Raw genomic sequence first — 9,177 nt, 5'->3', positions numbered from 1 at the left:
GAGATGAAACCATAAAAATCCTAGACCAGAGCACAGGCAGCAATTTCTCTGACATATTAGCTATAGCAACATATTTCTAGGTTTGTCTCCTTTGGCAATGGAAACAAAAGCAAAATTTAACGATTGGGACTACACAAAATAAAAAGCTTCTGCAGGGCAAAGGAAACCATCAATGAAAAAAGAAGACAAATTATTGAACGGAAGAAGATACTCATAATCTGATAAGAGGTCAATATCTGAAATATGTAAGGAAGTTATTTTAAAAATACCAACACCAAAAAATAATCAAGTTAAAAATGAACAGAAGATATGAACATTTTTCTAAAATAGACACAGAGATGGCAATAGACGCATGAAAAGATGCTCATCATGAATAACCATCAGAGAAACGCAACTCAAAACCATAATGAGATTTCACTTTTGCTGTGTCAAAAGAGCTACAGTTGAAAACACAAGAAACAGGTGTTGGCGAGGATGTGGAGAAAAATGAACCCTTGTGTACTGTTGGTGGGAATGCAAAGTGGTGCAGCCACTCTGGCAAACGGGGTGGGATTCCCCAAAAAATTAAAAATAGAATTACCATGGGATCCAATAATTCTGCTGGATTGGTATTTATTTAAAGAATATGAAAACGCTAATTTGAAAAAATATATGCACTTCTGTGTTATTTTTTTTTTGTAGCATTATTTACAGTAGCCAGGTTATGGAAGCAGCTTGCGCGTCCATGGGTAGATGAGCGGATAAAGAAGAGGTGGTGTATACATATACACATACGATGGACTAGGAGCCCCTCCACCATCAGAAAGAAGGAGGTCTCCCCTTTTGCAACAACGTGGGTGGATTCAGAGGGTACAATGCCCAGTGAAATAAGTTTGCCAGAGAGGGACAGATACCATGTGACGTCTCTCATATGCAGAATTTAAGAAACAAAATGAACAGAATCGAAAAGAGGCAAACAGAAGAACAGGCTCTTAAATAAAGAGAACAAACTGGTGGTTGCCAGAGGAGAGGTGGGTGGGGGTTAGACGATGGAGCTGAGGGGATTAAAGCAGGAAATCATGTGTAAATATTGAATATATTGTTGAATTGTACACCTGAAACTAATATGACGCCGTGTAGTAATTACCCTGGGACAATTAAGGAAAACAGACATTCTCTTTTGAGGAATGATTAGCCTGACAGCAGACTTACATCAGGGATAGCTGGAGCGCAATGGAATACTGTCTTCAAAGTCTGAGTAAGAAAAGCAATCTACAGCTGTATGCGTGGCTTTCTCGTTTTTAAGAAGCGAGATAAAGAATTTTTCCACACAAACAGTGAGAAATGTCACCAAACATGGACTCTTGCTGAAAGAACTTATTAAAGGATATTTTTTCAGAAAGAAAAGGACCACCTGAGAGGCACAGTTTTAGAAGCCAGAGCAATGATAAAATCATAATTATGGATAAATATAAAATAAGCATTTTAAAAATTATAAATTATAGCAGTGACTAATTTGGAAGGATTTAACAAGTTAGAGGTTACCGTTCTACAATTAAATGAAAGGTGAGGTTGTTGTAAAGCACTGTAATGTTTGGCCGGAGCAGAGCGTCTAATAAGAAGCAGGGAAGGAGTAAACCAGTAAAGATCCCAATTAGATGTCAAATAGCAAAGGAAAGTAAACACAGAACACAGAATAGAATAGTACAAGTGAACTCAAACGCATCAGTACTCTCAATAAATGAAAATATTACGAGTTTACCTTAAAGGCAGAAATTCTCACGTCACATTTAAAATCTCTAGGTGTAGGCAGTTTAAAGAAAAGTAGAAATACATGGCACAGCTTTGCAAGCAAAAGAATGGGAAAGATACACTAATGTCTAATAATAAATACTAAAACCACAGCATACACTCTCACAAACACAAAATATTAGTAATATTGCTAATTAGACAAAATGAATAAGACAAATCATCAAGAAGAGGTCATCACGCAATGGTAGAGATATAAAGAGCAGTTCGCTAGGGAAATATCTGGAGGAACCTATAGCCTCCTAATAACTTAGTATTGCATAACAGAAATTGAGCTATATTTACCTATCATAGCATGGATAAAGTCTTTAAAAATGAGTAAAAAGAAAAAAAAAGAGCCTTAGAAAAACAGTAATTGTGACATGATATCACGTATATGTAAAATTTTTTTAAATGCACAGAACATAAAACTTAAAAACAAAAAAAATGCACAGAACAATGCTAAGTTTTTCTGCGGGGATTAGTTTGGTTATCAATTTCTCGTCTTTCGCCTCAAATCTATTCTTTTAGATGTTCCTTGAAGAGTCACCGGGGCCCTTTCAGGGTTTTGCCCTCTGCTGGCTGGTCCTAAGGCTTTGTCCATAGAAGTCCTGGCAGTCACTGGGGGAGGGCGAGGCCCTTGCTTCCCAGTTCCGGGGCCCCCCTGGCAGCCTTTCTCCAGCCCTGGGCTGCTCACCTGGCACCTGCCCTGCTGGGCCCTGCAGCTCCCACACCTACTCCCCATGCGCCTGCCCTGCACACCTGCCCAGGCGGCCTTGTGGTGGAGGCCTCCAGGGTGCTGCCTCCTGCCCAGGGCTTTCCCCAGTTTCCTGGAGGTTGGATTCCTAAAAAGTTCCAGAAAGACTTTGAAGCATAAAGATTTAGTTTTTCCTAAATTGGTCAAAAGAGAAAGGGAAGCGAAATGGAAGTATTGCTGCACTGTAGTATCTACGCACACACGTAGTAGGTCTCGCTATAAGCAATATTCCCCAAAGTCCTCTTTAGAGTCCATATTCCCTGGATTACAGAGTCGTTTTTCTTCCATATTTTAAGCAAGAATCTTAAAATTTACCTTGTTTGACTCGTGGAGTTCATGGGGTCAGTCTGAATCAGTATCTGTAGCCAGGGAAATAGAATTTGCTAGATTGCTTTAAACCAATCTGAGCCTGCTCTTTGCTTGGGACCCGGGGTCAGCATCCCCAAACGAAGGAGTCCTGTGCAGGACGGGGGAATGTCTAAGTGAGAACTTTCTGTTCTGGGGAAGGAGGAAGAGAAATGGATATTAGATGGAAAACCAGGTATATCCACACCGTGGTGTCTGTTTTTAAAACTCCAGCTTTTCTTCTTTGTAAGAAGAACTCTTTCTTCTAAGTAATCTTTGAATGACTTTTTTTCTCTTCCATATATTGAATTGTGTGCCTAAGGGAAACCAAAAACTTGTCTTCATTCTGGGTTATCTTAGTCATTCTTATGTATTTTCCTCTTACTGTTTTAATCTCGGCCTTTTCCTCCGCATTTCCTGGGATATCTTTCATCTTGTCTTATTGCATTAACAAGCCTATGAAATTATTATATAGATTGAGGTGCCCATGGGGAACTCTCTTCTCCTCCATGGTTATGTTTTTGGGCAAACTGGGTTCTCTCTTGCCTGCCGTGTTGCCCCCTTTCATTGCTTTCCTCTTAGTAATACATCTGCATGGTCACCACACTGTATGTTTTCATCTCACTTATGTCCAACAGAGGGAGCTTGATTCAGATTCTTTTTTTAGCACTGATATATCAAAAATGCATTGTTTTGACTCATTCTCCTTTACTCTACACTGTATCTAGTAGAGGTGTATTCTCTTTCATTGGGTAGACACCCTTGGGCTTTGGAATATTTTCCCTAATCCATGCAGAGTTCTAGAGTCTTTGCACCCATCAAAGAGAGCCAGCCCTGCTTATTCACCTCACATTATTTCCCCAGCAACTGTTTTTCCTCAAAAGAAGAAAAGATGAGAGAGCTCCACTTAAGTTCCTTCCTTTCCCCATTGGGGGCATTAATAGAAATTTTCAAGATTTATTAGGTCACCAATACTGCTTCTAGGAGACACTTAAGGGCATTTTGTGTCAGAATATTGTTTCCTCAGCTCCCAATTTTTGATGAGTGATGGCAGTGGGTTTTCCCCTTTGCTTCGTTGACCCTGATGTTTACTTTCCACTCCACCTAGAGTTTGTTCATTTTTGTTTGGAGTAACAAGAGAGCATCAGGGAAGACTCATGTTTTAAATCATAATGGCGAGCCCACGGAGACACTCAGAAATAGTCATAGAATGGATAAATGAGTAGTAGAGGGACGCAAATGACAGTGTGGGTGGAATGGGAAGAGGACACCCAATGGGCAGTATGGAGGAGCAGATTGGTAACTTGACTTTGGAATTCTTCTGAGCAAGAAGGATGTTCATTTAATCTGGCCTCTACCATTGGGTGGAAGGTAATGATTTGCAGAAGCATGAGTCTTTTTTAAAAAGATATTTTATTTATTCATGAGAGACACAGAGACACAGGCAGAGACACAGGCAGAGGGAGAAGCACCCTGCAGGGAGCCCAATGTGGGACTCAATCCTGGGACCCCGGGGTCACACCCTGAGCCACAGGCAGATGCTCCACCGCTGAACCACCCAGGCGCCCAGAAGCATGAGTCTTAATGCCTGGAGCCAGTTGTTGAAGGGAACCAATATAAGTGAAAGCTCATGGACCTAGGGACACTTTCATTTTGTTGTATGACAAAGTTCTGGGCTCGAGCAGGGTTCTTGGTTATGCCCTGCCTCCTCTCCACATGCCTCGTCCTCTCCTGTCCAAATGCCAGCACATAGACCATGGTCGACAGATGCACTTTGCACAGTAAAGAACATTAGGTTCTAAATAAATGGCTTTCCTAAAGTTAGTACTGTGAGTCTGACAAACTTTAAGGAGACTAACCGGCTGGAGGCAGGCTTCCTTGAGTATGAGAATCTGGTTCTCTCTCATCCTCTTGGTTGGTATTTGGATTTGTTTGAGGTCAGTCACGTTGTAGATGTGCAGACTTTCGAGGAGGGAGTGAATTGCTTAGGACTCTTTTCCGTGAAAGTATCAGAGCCACTGTGGACTTGCATAAGCAAAGTCGTAGGTAAAAAGAGATGGCGTAGCTTATGCGCTGGGACGATGGAGCAGAGGAGGGGCTGGCCCCTGGGTGATCAGGTCCAGGAACAGGCACATCAGGCTCCCTCATCATCTCTCAGTTCTGCGTCTCTGCTGGTAGCCCTCTTCCCTTCAACTGTCTGACTCCACAAGGCTCTGGAATCCAAGATCTTATATTTTTGCAGCCTAGAGAGAGAAGAAAGGTCTTTCCCTCCAAATCCTGTGGGAAACCCTAAGGAAGATTTTGATTGGCTCATACTGGCCATGTGTTCAACTGTGGGGTACGATTGTGGGATGATAAATTGACAGTTCTCACCAGAAATACATGTTCTCTAAAAAATAAAAAAATAATAATAAAAATTAAAACAAAAAGCAAGAGAAAAGGTGATAGTCCGGGCACATAAAAGAACACATTTTCACTGAGGGGAGAAATAAAAGCCTCCAAATGCTTTGCAGGGACCTAATTCACCCGTGCCAAGCTGTCGGGTATGACCCCTCCTTCACGTCCAAGAACGAGTGCCATTTGATACCTTTACCTTGCTCCCCTTTACGCAGCTCAGAAAAATGGCACTTGTTGATTTTGTGACCTCAAATAAAAATGAGCCCCTGGACGTGTTTCCAGGTTCAGCTTAATTCCAACCGGTTGTCACTTCCTCAGCCTAGAAGCTGATATGGAAATAGGTATTAGGTATCTGCTACTTTGTGTTATGGCTAATGCACAAGGGAGGTACTTTTCCAGAACCAAAGAGCCATAGTTACACCATGAGGATGAAGAAACGCTGCGGGGGACTGACTGGGTTTTGTTTGGACCGCGATTAAGAGAAGGTTCACTTGCTCCAATGCTTTTAAAATCAGCTCCGCTCCAAAGCACTTGGGTTATGTATTTGCCATCTTGCAGAAAGACTCAGCAATTGAGATTCAAGCCAAATGCTTTTTTACCTACTTACGAGAGACACTGCTGCCCTGGCCCCCGCTGGCCCCGGGGGCGCACTGGCTGGAAGCCAGCTCAGAGGCTGGCCGTGATGGCAGAGGCCATTTCTAGGAGACAAAGAGTGGTGACATGGTTTCGCTTAGGAGCAATGCTAACCATTTACTGGATGCCTTTCACACACTTTAGGTACTTTTTTAAAAGCCAGCTTTCATATATATATATATATAATATATATATATATATTATATATATATATTGTTTAAATTCAATTTGCTAACATGTAGTGTAACACCCAGTGCTCATCCCATCAAGTGCCCCCCTCAGTGCCGGTCACCCAGTCACCTCATCCCCTCCCCTTCTGCAACCCTGTGTTTGTTTCCCGGAGTTAGGAGTCTCTCATGGTTTGTCTCCCCCTAATTTTTCCCACTCAGTTCCCCTCCATCCCTTATAATCCCTTTCACTGTTTCTTATATTCCACATATGAGTGAGACCATATGTTTGTCCTCCGATTGACTTATGTCACTCAGCATCATACCCTCCAGCTCCATCCACATCGAAGCAAATGGTGGGTATTCATCTTTCCTGATGGCTGAGTCATATCCCATTGTGCGTATAGACACCTTTTCTTTATCCATTCATCTGTCGAAGGACAGAGGCTCCTCCCACCGTTTGGCTATTGAAGACATTGCTTAAAGCCAACTTTCATTAGTAAGCAGTAGAATCTGACATTTTAGAAGCTACACTTCTATTATTTTGCTAGTGAAAAAGCTGCTATGTATATACTGTTCCTCTAGATTCATAGATTAAAAATCAATGCCCCGAGAGACTGATTCGGTGACTTAACTTTCATGTAGAAGACCGTTTTCTTGTTTTATTTTTGTTTGACTTTGTATTTTCTCTCTAGCATTGAGCACAATGCCTGGCACGTAGTTGGTACTCATCAGACAGTTACCGGATGAACAAATACATTAATATATAAAGAACTCACCAAAGATTAAAATGAAAATTCAGAGAAAACCAAGTTGAAATATACGCTCCCATACAAAGACAGTTGATCACATGAACAAAGAGTCTTTCTAGTTTTCTCTTTACCCTATTTTATCTGGAGTATAAAGTTCCAAACTCTGAAACCAATGAATTGGCCTTGCAACATGCTTATCTTACCAGAGTCCCTACGTACTAGATGAGTCCAACTTGCCAGTTTTTCTAGATGTAGTTTCTTAATTGAGGTGTCTCAAGATAAATTCGGTTGGTTTTTTGTCAAATGCATGACACAAGTGACTATATGTAAAAAAAAAAAGTAACTCAAAATCCTTGTGTTAGTTTTGCTTTTTATAGTTAGGATCAGTTACATAATTTGCGAGGCCTAATACAAAATGAAAATACGGGGCCCTTATTAAATTGTTAAGAATTTCAAGGTAGTGACAGCATTAAACCAACTTCAGGCCTTTCTAATCTGTATACCTGAGTGCATAGGTGGCATGTCCATGAAGCCAACCCTGTATAGATTGCTTATCTTTTGGGGACTTATGACGCATTGATGAGATCATATTCACAGCAAAACCTTATTGAAATTGCTGGGTTCTTTGATTATTTCAGGCATGGAGTTGAGAAGTAGGGAAAATGCATTGGTATGGAAGGGACTAGAACCTAGGGCCATTGGCTCCCGGTCTGAGGTATCCTCCCATAGAGAGATTATAACTAAAAATTCCATGTCTAGAACTTATTTCTCTTCAATGTTAAGTAATGTCCTTGGGTCTTACATTATTACATTTTTATCATTTTGCTTCTGAGTGATCTGAGAATTATAATACCTGGGCCATTTAAAATGTCCTTGAGGTTTTTTTTCTATTTTGTTTTTTGTTTTGGCTGGGAGGTACAGGGCAGCCCATTCATGGGCCAGGCGGCCCTGGTGAGGATGGGTGTGGTGGTAGGTGTCACTGTGTGCACCCTGGTGGTGGAAGGGTGGTTGCTGGCCCAGTACCTATGTACCTTGAAGAGGAAAACAAAGTGGAAGACCAAGATCATGAAGATGTCTACATGCAAGTCCTGCATCTCTGGATATTGCTTACCACCTATGCTATTATTCTAGGACAAATTCAAGGACGGAAGAACTCAGAGTGCCCAAAAGAAGACTGGATAACACTTGATGGGATGAGCACTGGGTGTTATACTATATGTTGGCAAATCGAACTCCAATAAAAGAATATACAAAAAAAGATTACTTAAAAATAAAATCTTAATAAAATTAAAAATTAAAAAAAAAAAACCTGGATAACCAAGAAATGCCTCATCACGATTCTGCTGTACATGTGAAAATGATGCAAGAATTCCAGAGACGTTTGGTTCAGATGAAGACCACTGCAGGAGTGGAAGAAATGACCCGTGGTTTCATTAAGGAAGGAGCTGCCAAGCTTCAGATAATAACGACAGACTTTGATATGATACCGAGTAGATTTTCCTATGAAGGGAAAAGATGCCCAACATGTTATTATGTCATTGACAACAGTAAACTGGTCACAAATGAATGTTGGGAAAAGTTGCTGCAACTAAAGGAAAAATACTAGGCTGTTGAAATCGATCCTCTTCTTGCCGTAGAAGAGAAGTTCCCCTATATGTTAGGATGGTATATACTGAGTCACACGGTTTGCTTGTTGAGCAGGTGTTACCAAAAGCTAAATTTCAAGAAATTGTGGTAGGATCTGATGTTATGCTCAAGGAAGTGTGAGAATTTCTTTGATAAACTCCAACAATACGGCATCCCCTGTGTTCATATTTTCAGCTGGTATTGGTCACATAGCAGAGGAGGTGATCTATCAAGCCAAACATCACAACTTCATGTTTTTGTTTTTTTTTTTAATGATCCTGGTGACAGTGGCATGCTCAAAGGATTTAAAGACAATGTTGATCACATTCTGAAAATTGGTACCTAAATGATAGGGTGGATGAGCTTTTACAAGTACATGGTCTCTTATGACATTGTTCTAGTAAGAGATGAATCATTGGGTGTAGCTAGCTCTATCTTACAGAAGATCCTATGAGCCAGCGTTCTTCAAGACGTCTCTCCTGTGGATGTGATTGATGCAAGAACTCTCACCTGTCCATCTTGCTGAAAGCCTTCTCCTTATAATACGTTCTTGCTTTTGAAGTTTTTTTCTCTACATTAGTGAGGTACTTTCAGACATTGAATCCGTCAACCAGAAGCTCTTTTTTACCCTCACTTCTCTCAACACACTCCTTGCTATATATTTTCACACATTAAAAAAAAAAAATCTTAAAGCAAAAATTTGGAAAATAACCCTCTGTATTTCCGGAGTGAA

General features: G+C 40.8%; 1 pseudogene; it reads left to right on the top strand.

Annotated features, from left to right (window-relative positions):
• Window positions 1-7,748: 7,748 nt before the first annotated feature.
• LOC144300154 (cytosolic 5'-nucleotidase 3A-like) lies at window positions 7,749-8,898 on the top strand (annotated as a pseudogene).
• The last annotated feature ends 279 nt before the right edge of the window (window positions 8,899-9,177 follow it).

The sequence above is a fragment of the Canis aureus genome, chromosome 28, assembly GCF_053574225.1.
Source record: "Canis aureus isolate CA01 chromosome 28, VMU_Caureus_v.1.0, whole genome shotgun sequence".
In the NCBI taxonomy this organism is placed as follows: Eukaryota; Metazoa; Chordata; class Mammalia; order Carnivora; family Canidae; genus Canis; species Canis aureus.
The sequence above is the reverse complement of the archived record's forward strand: the minus strand, read 5'-3'. Positions and strand labels throughout refer to the sequence as shown.